An 11,509-nucleotide genomic window follows, 5' to 3' on the forward strand; every position below is an offset into this window, starting at 1 on the left:
GCTGATAGATAGATAGATGATTGATAGATGATAGATAGATAGATAGATAGATGATTGATAGATGATAGATAGATAGATAGATAGATGATTGATAGATGATAGATAGATAGATAAATAGATAGATGATTGATAGATAGATAGATAGATAGATAGATAGATAGATAGATATAGATAGATTATTGATTTAAGAGAGGAAGAGAGAGGGACAGAGAGATAGAAACATCAATGATGAAAGAGAATCACTGATTGGCTGTCTCCTACACATTCCCTACTGGGGATCGAGCCCACAGCCTGGACATGTACACCTGACCAGAATCAAGCCCAGGACCCTTCAGTCCCCAGGCCGATGCTCAATCCACTGAACCCAACCAGCTAGGGCCTCTCCTTTTGCTTTATACCCATTATAACTCAATCACTAAAGAGACAGTATCATTAGAAAACAGAACTTTTTTAATGCCCAAGGATTCACTGCCACAAGGGTAAATAGCTAATACCCAGAATCGTTGACCTTAAGTCGATTTTATTCCTTTCAGTAACATTTTATTGACCACCTACTATGTACTAGTGAAATCCCTTAGCTAAAACACTCCCTTCAAACCATAGTGTTTATGCTCCTAAAAAACCTCATTGGAGCATTCACAGGATAGGAACCGAAGACCTTATGAAAAATTAAATCAGGAAGACCTACTTACAGCACAATCTATGAAAATGCTGTTTTACCTTTTTCTAACATTACCATGGTTGTCTCACTCTTGGCAAAAATTTGGAGCATTGTCATCCCTCACCTATCCACTTGCTTATAATCTCAAAAACAAAGTCTTTATTAATTAAGGACTTCCCAACATTCATTTAAGAAACATTTTCACTGAATAGCACATAGTATTATTTAACATAAAACACCAAGTGGCAATGCCCTAGGGGCAAAAATAAAATAATAAATTTTTACAACCTACAGGATAAATGGGACTGACTATATAGAGAACGAAATGCAGCTGATCAATATCATAGTCGCAGGCCATCTGTGTTTATCAGGCATGTGTCATAAGGCTAGTCCAAACTGAGACATGCTTTAAGTGTAAAATACCCCCCACATTTCAAATGCTTAATATGAAAAAAAGAATGCAAACAATATCATCGATAATTTTTAGGTTTATTGTAAGTTGAAATGGTATTTTTGATATATTGAGTAAAATAAAACATTGTTAAAATTAATTTCATCTATTTATTTTTAGTATTTTTAAAGTAACTACCAGAAAATTTAAAATTACACATGTGGCTTGCATTATTGTTCTATTGGAAAGTCCTGTACAGAGAGGACCAGGCAGAAGAATGTAGGTCCATCCTATGAGAGACACCTGGCATTGGCCAGGGACTGCAACAATTTTAGTTTTGAAGCTTACTGTTGCCTGCCATTCCTGGATCCTTGGTCAAATATACTTTCATTTATAAAAAAATATATATTATAAAATTATAAATCATAAATTTCTGGTATATGCCCTAGTTCATAGTAAGGGAGAAAATCGGTTAAAGCCCTACCCACAATTAAAAGTGGAGAAACAGAATAAAGAACCTGCTTCTGAATTAACCCCTTGGATTTAGGCAGTCGGTCATTAGCAAGTCGAAATTTCATGCCTAATTTTATACATATTATATAGTATAACAATAACTCATGTTGGTAGCTGAGATTTAAATCAACTCTTTCTTAAACCATATTCCAAGGGTTTTGGTAGCAATGAGTTAATCTGTTCTCTCAGCTGTACATCATATACACTAAGAATGCACAGTGAACTCTTCTGTGGTTTTTACATGACGATTTTTACTAAATTTGGCTTCCTTGCTGCAACACCCTAAATTAAACAAAATAAGATGATGAATTTTGTTTTCTGGATTAAATTAAAACTTCTAAATTAAGTTGTAATATAAAAATAAAACTACAGAAAAAGCTGACTCTATCCAAAATACAGTATCAGAGAATCTGCCCAAAGTCTAGCTAGATGACATCAGAGGATACAAATGGCTGGTTCCTACGAATAGACCACTAAAAAATTTTTATAATTTTGAATTAGTTGCCAACTTTTAAAAATCACGCAAATTTACATTAAAATCATGCTTCTCATTTGTCTAGGAAAGCAGAATCAGAAGGATTGCTATCAACTGACAATGCACCCTTTGGCTCATCTGAGATCCCGCTACTTCCCAGTGACTCCCACTTCATTTTTCTTACTCACTGTTCCCTATGTGCATTTGAGTTTGCAATCCTTGAGCAAGGAAATTTTTGGTGAGTGCATAATAACTATTTATGTCAACATTATAGGATGACCAGCATTACTCAGGTCATATAAACTATTACCCGGGACACATAAACTATTACCCAGGACACATTACCCAAAACATTGTTACCCAGGACACTATTACCCATGACACATTATCCATAAACTACTACCCATGACACATTACCCCAGATACATAAACTCATGCCAGTTCTTCAATATAAATAATCACACATTCACACGCACGCGCACACACACACACACACACACACACACACAAAATGAAGGTACACATTTTGTTAAGGTGGCTGGTTTATAGAAGCACCACCATTGAAACAAGGATTTGAGTACAAGTTATATACTTGAGTTATGTAAATGATCCCAGCAAACAACAATAGTAAGTCAGTAAGACAGAAAGAGACATTAATATAAAGGGTTGATGTGCAGGATAACACCCTTCATTCAAAAGGCTCTGGTCTAAAATATGGGTCAAGTTGAGAATGTGAGTGAAGGACTGAATTTTTCCTGTGGCAGTAGTTAACATTATTCCTGTGCTACCCCATAGTTTGTCAATCTGCCTGTTTGTCCGTTTTATTATACAGTTTAGCAGTGTCTTGCTGGATGTCCATCTACCTCACTCCTATGAACAGTATGGCATACTAGCTATTTCCACACATCCCTAAGGGTCAGGTCTCCTGATTGCCACCCTAGCCTTCTTGCCAACCGGTCCATCATAGTATTTATGCCCGCCTTGCCTCTGACAGTTAAGTGTCAGCACCTGGCTTTGCCATTCTGGAATCCAATCACCTTCACTACTATTAGAGTGCTCAATCCCACAGTAGTATCTCTTATCAACCCTAGTCTACACTTCCCCCACTAACATTCCTCATCATTGAGAGATTTCCCAGAGAAAACTCCAGGAAAAGCAAGTTTCACCTAAATTCTTACCCCTCTTCGTCCTGTGCCCAATTTAAAAATCACTTCTATGGAAAACCATACTTCGGACTGATAATAATAACTTTAGTTAATTATGTAATATATTGATAGATAGATATATTCATCACAAAAAAAATTTAAACATAAATAAACATGTACCATAACTATTAAGCACTTCCTATCTACCAGGCACCGAATGCAGAATTGGGATCATGCCACTTAATCCTCACTATAACCACTACAAAAGACAATATTTTTATCTCCATTTTAGTGACAAGAAAACTGAGCCTTAACAGGTTGGGACTGGGATTCAGTGGTTGGGAAACTGAGTTTCATAGGTCGAACAAATATTTGGTGAAGGGAGTGAAATGTGGAAGAGAGGAGATGGATAACATGGGAAGAGAAGGCAGGAAGGGTTGGGGGGCAGGGGGGGGGGCCGGAGGAGGTGCAGATCCACTCCATTCTCCACTCTGGGAAAGCTCTAGTGCAGCTTCCAAATCAAGAGCTGCTGTGCATCCCCTCTCACCACCTCGACCTCAAGCTCTGCCCGTGACACGAGGGAAACACGTGCACATTTCACACTCGTAACCAAGTCCAGTTGAGTGGGTAAGCATCAGATGGTTCTGTGAAAGAGACCAGAGCCATCGCTGCCTTTGCTCTCTCTCAGCTTAGACAATGCACCTTCAGGCCTTACCTCTGAGCCCCATGTCCCTGGCTCTCAGACTAAACATGCTGATTGCCAATAAAAACAAACATCTTTACTGACAACCAAGTTCTGCCTGGATGATTTGCGTTTAAAATAGAAAACTACAAAGCATACTCTGTCCCTAAAGGAATTTGCTCCTATTCTGCCGTTTCTTCATGCCGAGGAGAGAATCTGGTGATATGTGAAATAGCTAGTTGTGCTCTGGCTCAAGTGTACCACTGGGGTAACTGCATGGATAAATTTAGGGACAAAGAAAAATCTTGAAAGGAGAAGAATCAAAAGTGAAAATCCTGTTTCAACTCTACACTGATCAGTCTTTCAAAAAAAAAAAAAACTGCTAGAGAATGAGCATGTTGTCACTCTCTAGACATGTGGCTCTGAAATTACTAACAGATACCGAATTCCAGGCTTGATCTCGTTTCTTGTCTGGCTTTGCTTTTAAGTCTATACATTGATGCTGAGGATTCAAGCTGCTTCCCCAGCTCATAACAAGCCCCTTTCAGAGACGGGTTCCCCATGCTCCTGCTGCCCGTATCAATGAGGAGCATAAGTTTCGAATCAAACTTCAAAAGAATAATTTTCTTGGGACATTATCCTGTAATGGGTTTCTAATACAGTCTTCATTGGGGGTTTCATCTCTCTATAGAAAGTGATCTAGTGAGAGAAAACGTATAGAGTCCTGGAGAAAAGAGGCCAAAGGAGCCTAAATTGGAGCTAGATTTGGTATTTCCCTCATGCTGGATTGGGTCTGGGAGGCGGGGACGGACAGCTGAATGCTGGTGGTGTTGCTATACATATGGGTCTGATTCCAAAGGCACAAGTTTAATCTTACTCACCTTTGGAAAACTGAGCTTTAGACTTAGGTTCCCTGACGTATGAGGCCATGACCCCGTTCAGTCTGATCCCACATGGTGCATGCAACATGATCCCCATGGAAATACTTCAAAACCACAATTGATTGGAATTCTCAAGGAAGGAGATGTTCTAGGTCATTGGGTTTTTCTGGTCAAGTCACAATTCCGTAGAAAAAAATCCTTTCTATTTCAACCCTCAGGATCAAAAAAATGTTTTAAAAAGGCATTTGTCTATTTTCCTTATTAACTGCAGAACAGAAAATATAATTCCATCTCTATTTGATGATCAGATACTTATGGTCCCTAAGGTCAAACTTTGGGGATCAGCTACTTTGGTGCTATTAAGAAGTAAAGGCAGGTAGGGAACCAAGATGACAACATAGGTAAATGCCTGTACTCGCCGCCTCCCACAACCACATCAAAATTACAACTAAAATACAGAACCACCACCATCCAGAACTGCTAGAAAGCTGTCTGAATGGAAGTGCCACAACTAGAAAAATAAGCAAGAAAGCACACTGAGACTGATAGGAGGTAAAGAGGTGGAGACCAGTCTGGTCCTCATCCACCTGTGCAGCTTTTGTAATCAGGAGAGAGATCTTCTCTGGGGAGGCCACCTTTGAGGAGCAAGGAGTCCCAGCCCCACACCAGAAGCCCATCTCAAGATCCCAGGGCTGGGAAAAGAAGTTCCCATAACTACAGGCTGTGAAAACCAGTGCAGACAGGGGCTCTGTGACCAGGGGCTGCTGGAGATCCAGTTGTTCCTCTTAAAAGGCCAGCACCATGAACTGAACTTACAAAGTCCCACTTCCTCTGAACTCCAGAACCAAGGTGAGGCTCTGGGGGACACATTTGTCTGGCATTGGGACAGGAACTTGGGGGCAGTTTTCTCCCAGATGGAGGTATTTGCAGGGATCATTACTGTGCTAAGACCTCCCTGGTCACAGGCCTGACTGGCAGCCATTTCTGTTTGCTCCACCCTGGTGATTCCCTAAGACCCCACTTCATCTAATTTACAGCCCCACCCAAACTTCCTATAGCAGCTTTTGCACAAGAATAGCCTGTCATGGCTCAAGCTAAATTCTCTCAAATAAGCTGCAGCTAGGTCAGGGAGCCCCAAACCTGTAATGAGAGGCCCAAGACCTGGCATCAGAACCATCACCAGCATACCTTGCTTCATAGCTGGGCCTCGTCTGGGCACTTCCAAATGCAATACAAAGAGGAGGAATCTGAAGATCTCTCTGTAGCTCCTGCTGGGTGGCCCCAGGCAGTGGCTGACTTTGTACCTTCTGGGAGACCCAAGAGCCAATGTACCCAGTGATCAGTCCCAGACCATACCAGATTACAACTCTACACATCCATAAGTGACATACTCAAGGGGCTGGAGGTCAATTTCTCCCAGTGACACAAACAGCAATCAAGTCTCAACTACAACAAGACCGTGCTCAGGTGACTGGGGAGGCTGAGCCACTAGGATACCTACACAAAGGCTCTCTACCAACTCAAGGTGACATAATAGCTCTACCCAATACATAGAAACAAGCACAGGGAAGCATTCAAACTGCAGAGACAAAGAAACATGTCATATAGAGTTCAAAACCACAGTTATAAGGTTACTCAATAATCTTCTAAAAACCTCCAAGTGACTTAGTGAGACTTTCAAAGATCTTAGTGATAATGCCAAACACCTGGAAAAGGACCAGTCAGAAATTATGATACACTGACTGAAATAAAGAATGATATACAGGGATTCAACAGTAGAGGATTTGGGGAATCAAATCAACAATTTGAAATATGAGGAAGAAAAAACATCCAACTAGAAGAGCAAAAAGAAAAAAGAATCCAAAAATATGAAGATAGTATAAGGAGCCTCTGGGACAACTTCAAGTGTACCAACCATTTGCATCATAGGGATGCCAGAAGAAGAGAGAGAGAGCAAGATATTAAAAACCTTTTTGAATAAATAATGTCAGAAAACTTCCCCTACCTGGTGAAAGGAATAGATTTAAAAGCCCAGGGAGCACAGAGAGTCCCAATCAAGAGGAACCCAAAGAGGACCACATCATAATTAAAATGCCAAGGGCTAAAGACAAAGAGAGAATCTTAAAAGATAGTAAGAGAAAAGCAGTTAGTTACCTACAAGGGAATGCCCATACAACTGTCAGCTGATTTCTCAACAGAAACTATGCAGGCCAGAAAAGAATGGCAATAAATATTCAAAGTGATGAATAGCAAGGACCTACAACCAAGATTACTCTACCCAGCAAAACTATCATTTAGAATTGAAGGTCAGATAAAGAGCTTCACAGACAAGAAAAAGCTAAAGGAGCTCATCATCACCAAACCAGTAGTATATGAAAAGTTGAAGAGTATTCCTTAAGAAGAGGAAGAAGAAAGAGATAAAGATAAAAAAAAATATTAACAACAAAATGGCAACAAATACATACCTATCAGCAATTGAATCTTAAAATCAAAATAAATGAATAAGAAATGAACAGAATAAATTGCTGAATAAAATAAAATAAAAGGCATGAAAATGGAACAGATTTATGATTCTCAGACAGAAGGGGGGTGGGGGGGGCAGGAAGAGGTTAAACAAAAATCCTATATGCATATATACATTACCTATGGACATAAATAATAGGGTGGCAAAGGCCTAAGGCAGGGCAGGAACAGGGAACAGGGGGGGCAATGACAGGGGGGACATCTGTAATAATCTCAACAATAAATATTTAAAAAGTAAATAAAAATAAAACTTTAAAAAAAGAAATAGAGGCAGAGCTTCCCTGACATCAGGTTACAGTTTATGAGGGTTTCACATAAAGTCATCATCAATAGGCATTTATTGTCCTTTCACCTATATATCAAATTACAAGGTTAAAAAATCTAATAATGGGTGATTCTGATTATTTAAGAATTTGAATATTTATATTATCTTGCATAGCCTTTCGGGGGGGGGGGGGGGGGGGATATCTTCCATTTTGACCTGAGAAAGAGCCCATTTCTAACTAGACTCATGGTTCACATAGATATCACGAAACCTATTTAAAAAAATAAAGTGAAATAATATAAATTCAATTGAAAGCAACCTACAGTTACACTTCCAGACCTAAGTTGCTGTTGTTTTGGTAAAATGAGACCGCTATGATACAGTGGGAGTACTGTTTAAATTGAAAAGCCTTCAAAGGTTATTTCTGCTTCAGTTCAAAAGGCAAAGACCTCTCGGTAATCTCAGGAGGAAGTTTTTGTACTCAAATCCTCCTGAGTGGCATAGCTCTGGAGCAATGACAGATACATCAGCCAAAGTCACGCGCACTAAGACCAAGAATGAGCAGCAAGACTAACCACAGCAATGGGGACTTTGAGTGCCAGCAGGCACAGAAGAATCTTAGCTGGCAGTTTCTTATGCCCCTGTTCTCCAAAGGTTGTGTTTTTCCTGGCAAGAGAGGAGGCGGGAGGTGCATTTCCTAACTTGACAACGGTCTCGTGCTTTCTGAGTAAGAAGAGCACTAATGAACACAGAGCACCCTTCTCCTTTCCATCAGCTTCTTGTTTGCCAGCATCCCAGCGTTTACGGATTCTCATGTTTGTAACAAATACCCTCCCCATGACCAATGCTAAGTTGACCTATCCCTCACTGATGACCATCCAGAGTTTGATGCCAGGCAGCAAGGCCTGGGGTAGAGAGGAGAGATGGAAAACTGCCCAGGGAAGGAAGGAGAGGAGATGAAGGGTAGACACAATGGATCCATGTCAACAGTACTAAACCTAAGCACATCTGTCTGCCTATTTTTAGTAAAACTTTGCCAAGTACAAGACCAAAAAACAAACAAACAAAAATGTGTTTCCAATTGATTCTGCCCATATGCTACCCACAATGCAGTCTTTAAGGAACACCTGCCTATTTGTCTGGATGATACAAGAGTATGCAGGTAACATTAGCTCAGGTGGTTGGAGTGGCATCCCAATATGTCAAGGTTGCGGGTTCAATCTCCAGTCAGGGCCCAAACAAGAATCAACCAATGAGTGCATAAAGAAGTGGAACAACAAATCAATGTCTCTATTTCATACACACCTTCCTCTCTCAAAAAAAAAAAAAAATAAGAGTAAGATGAATAGTAAAATTTTATTTTACTGTTTCCATGTGAACCCACCAAGACCTAAACTTTCAGCAGGTCAACAAAATGATCCTCGTATCTAAAGCTGGATCTCTCTTTTATTTCCAGCTCTCCTGCAAGGAGCCCAGTACTTTGGACTTTATCAACAGAACCTTGGAAGGACAAGGAACAAGGAGCTGCAGCCAGGAGAGGAATGCAGGGCTTCGGACACATTGTGTATACAACAGTGCTGCTTAAACCACTAAGATTTCCATTCCATTGATCCTAATTTATTTCAGATTGCTCAATGGGGCTGCTAATCAAAGCCAGCAAATACACACCAAGACAAGCCAAAGGGGGAAATGACCTCCCTTTACCCATGTCAGCTGTCAAGAGGGTGGTAAATAGTCAGAATGAATAAACACATCACTGCTGATGCTTTAATTCTATAATTAGAAAAATATTCAGTTAAATGCCAGACCCAAATTTGTAGAGTATTTGTGAAGTACAGTCCGAAAATCAGTTTCAGATATTAATAGCCAGATCCCTGTGTTAAGGGAAACACTGCTTTTGACCCATTTTTTAAATATTTGCTTAGTCAGAAAGGGCTAAATGAAGGGTCTGGAAGAGTAGAAGACTTCTTAGGAATAAAGAATAGCTATTTTTTAACAATAGGCTTAAAATACAAAGATGAGCACAAAAATCAGTTCACCTAAAAAGAGAAGATTGATACTTTTTCAAGCTGTTATAAACTTTAAGTTTACAATTTAACTGTAGGTTTAAACTACACATAAAGAACAACAGATCCACACTTCTGTCCTAATTTATGAAAAAATCAGAATAGTTAAGGCTAAAGAAAAGAACCTTTTTTACTAACGACCTGGATATATTTTAAACATAATCCTAAGTAAAATTTTTAAATGTAATAAGTAGAACAAGATCTATAGCAGGATATCATTTATGTAATTGTAATAATACATGTACACAAAACGACAAGAAGCATTTAATAAGAGTGTACTCCGAAATCAAAGAACACAGTGAATGCATTAGAGTAACTATCTGTGCAAGTGAGGGAGGCAGTAAGAATGGAGAATAGAGACAGAGATATAACACATTAACAAAGAAGAAAGAGAGAGAGAGAGAGAGAGAGAGAGAGAGAGAGAGAGAGAGAGAGAGAGAGAGAGAGAGAGAGGCCCAGCGATATTAAATGGTTACAAGCAGAGTGTTCGTGTGATCTTCCTGGGTCTCGGGCTCTCACTGTCTGCGGTAACCCACTTCACTGTGAAGCCTAGGCTACTCCTCCTTCACTTCGCCTCCAGCTGCTCTTTGCAATTTTGGCACAGCATTCAAAGAGCACCTGGTCCAGGGCTCCATCCTGGAAAAAAAAAGTGCTGGAGGCCCTTGAGAACCTCATCAGTGAGGCCTGCTGGGCCATCAGCTCGAGCAGCGTGAGCCTGCAGAGCAGGAACGCGTCCCACGTCTCTTTGGTGTTTCAGTGTGAACTTTATCAACAGAACCTTGGAAGGACAAGGGACAAGGAGATCACTCTGCGGTCTGAGGGCTTCCACATGTACCGCTGGGACAGCAACCTGGCCATGGGTGTGAAGCTCCAAGGTACTAACATCAGCTGGCAACGAAGGCATCATTACCGCAAGGGCTGAAGATCATGCGGACACATTGGCACTCGTACCTGAAGCTCCAAACCAAGCAAAGGTTTCAGACTATGAAGTGAAGTTAATGGATTTGGATGTTGAACGACTTATAAATTCCAGAACAGGAGTATAGCTGTGTAGGAATGATGCCTTCTGGTGAAATTGCGGTATATGCCTGATCTCAGTCATATTGGATATGTTGTTGTCATTTCCTGTGCAAAACATGGAGTGAAATTCTCTACCAGTGGGGAACTTCAAAATGGAAGTATTAAGTCTAATGTTGGTAAAGAAGATGAAGCTGTTGCCCCAGAGATGAATGAGCCAGTTCAGCTAACCTTTGGACCGAAATACCTGAACCTCTTTACAAAAGCTACTCCACTCTCACCCATAGTAACACTCAGTGTGTCTGCAGATGTACCCCTTCTTGTAGAGTATAAAATTGCTGATATGGGACATTTAAAGTGCTATCTGGCTCCCAAGATCGAGGATGAAGGCGTTTTTAAAATCCAAGAAAACAAAACAGATCTTTGAGAAGTGCATCTGAGATTTCCACATGCTTTTAAAAGTCTCTTTTGTCACCAAATTTGTGCCTGAGTACATATGTAGATAATGTTTTCTGTAAATAACCTATTTTCCATTCTCTGTAAGTCAAAGCACAGTTTCAAGTCAAATCTGGTGTTATTAACCTGGAACTTCTGCCTTATCTAGAAATAGTTTTTTAGGATTTTTATAGCAAAGGGTTTTGACTACTAATGCAGTTTCAATAATTGTGGGATTTTTCTTCCAATATAAATAGAAGTGGTTTGAATTTCAGATATTAAAAAAACAAAAACTTTGCATAGATCAATGACGGCACTGTGCTATGAGCTAGAAAATTTAATTATATCAGCTTTATGTACCAGAGTCCAAAAATTATAGTCACAGTCAATAAAGCTTATATGTAAATATAATTTTAAAAAAAGTTAAGAAAAAAAAGAGATGCTAAGATAGTTAA

General features: G+C 39.8%; 1 pseudogene across 1 annotated transcript in view; it reads left to right on the forward strand.

The window, feature by feature from the left end:
- Positions 1-11,046, forward strand: part of LOC311622564 (proliferating cell nuclear antigen-like) — a 51,118-nt pseudogene extending 40,072 nt beyond the window's left edge. The window contains exon 3 of the transcript in view: positions 10,156-11,046. The product of the transcript in view is annotated as a proliferating cell nuclear antigen-like (transcript). The remainder of the gene's footprint in view (positions 1-10,155) is intronic.
- Positions 11,047-11,509: the final 463 nt, after the last annotated feature.

The sequence above is a fragment of the Pipistrellus hanaki genome, assembly GCF_964339955.1.
Source record: "Pipistrellus hanaki genome assembly, chromosome: 5".
Taxonomy (NCBI): Eukaryota; Metazoa; Chordata; class Mammalia; order Chiroptera; family Vespertilionidae; genus Pipistrellus; species Pipistrellus hanaki.